The sequence below is a fragment of the Galeopterus variegatus genome, unplaced genomic scaffold (assembly GCF_000696425.1).
Source record: "Galeopterus variegatus unplaced genomic scaffold, G_variegatus-3.0.2 Scaffold3509, whole genome shotgun sequence".
In the NCBI taxonomy this organism is placed as follows: domain Eukaryota; kingdom Metazoa; phylum Chordata; class Mammalia; order Dermoptera; family Cynocephalidae; genus Galeopterus; species Galeopterus variegatus.
Window position 1 is genome coordinate 19,161 of NW_007729620.1, and position 1,618 is coordinate 20,778.

Sequence of the window (1,618 nt, forward strand, 5' to 3'; positions counted from 1 at the left end):
CCAAGGCCTAAGATAGGTGGTGGCAGTCTCTCCTTGACCAAACTAGATAGGCTCCTCTGAGCCCTCTTTTCAACTAGGCCTCATGGCCTAGTCCTTGGTCCTGTCATCAGCCTTCCTAGCCCAGTTTTAGCAAAAATCCTGCTTGGTTTTACAGAATCGCCCCACCCTTGATACCAGATCACCCTTGATATCTGATTAAGTCCTCCATCCCCCACTTTCATGTTCTCAGTCTTTAGCCTGCTTTTAGCAAGAATCTCCCTACCCTTGTTAGCTAAAAGGATCAGGATAGGAGGAGACTGATAAGGGCTAATAATAAGAACAACCAGTTCCAGGGAGTTGAGAAGAGAAGCTTCCCACAGAATGAGCAGAATCTAGTGAAGACCAGACCCACCAAGTTTGGGTCTAAAATTCATTTTTTTGTTGTTGGGGGGGGTGCTAAAATTCTGAACCTAGAGTAAACTTTGCTCATTACAATACTAAATTTTCCACCCACGGGTGGCATAATTACTAATTGGCATAAAAGGATGCATGAGCAAGCATGGTGATCTGTATCCGCACTGACAAGCACCCACCTTTACATGTGATGACTTCAATAAAGCTTATGCATATTCATGTTTACCTTCAATAAAAGAAGCTGTAACCCTCCTTTCGAGGAGACACTGCTTTAGGAACAATCCCATGTCCTCCTTGCTTGTAACTAGTAATAAACCTTCCTATCCAGACTTCTGGTCTTCTTTATTTGATTGCACTCACTGAGAAACCAACCCATTGAGCCTGGTAACTCTCTTAGTAATTTTCCATCCACTTACCCCCTCTGCTTGTTGGCTATACATTCCCAGCTGTCTTTGCTGTATTCGGAATTGAGCTCAGTTCTATACTTGTCTCTTTCCCCTACTGCAATAGTACTGCATAAAATCTACCTTTACTGCCTTTAACTAGTGTCTAGCCTTATTTCTCTTTAACAGCAGGCACTGACTAGAATAGCCTGTTGATTAGACTCAATGAGCAGTCAAGATGGGCATTTCTTTCACGTCTAAGGGGCTCCTAAAGAAGAGAGCTGGACTTGGCCTCAGTGCATCCAAGAAACAGAAGAACTAGGACTCCACTAGCAGAGATTTCAGGGAGACTTACTTCAGTCCATTCTTAAGTCCAAATTCTCTATGAAATGGAAGAAGCTGCCATAGGGGGAAGTGAATTTGCTATCATAGGAAGAAAGAAGGCAAATGTGGGATCATAACCTGGGGGAATGTTAAAGAGAAGGAGTGGGGCTGGCCAGTTAGCTCAGTTGGTTAGAGTGCAGTGTTATAGCACCAAGGTCAAGGGTTCGGATCCCTGTATTGACCAGCTGCCAAACCCCCCCCAACACACACACACAATCATCCCTCTGTATCTGCGGGTTCCGCATCTGCAATTCAACCAACCGCAGATTGAAAATATATGAAAAACATAAACAATAGAAAATAGCAATGAAACAGCAAAAAAAATACAAATCAAAAAAATACAATGTAACAATTTTTTACATAGCATTTACATTGCATTAGGTATTAAAAGTAATGTAGGGCCGGCCTGTGGCTCACTCAGGAGAGTGCGGTGCTGATAACACCAAGGCCCCGGGTTC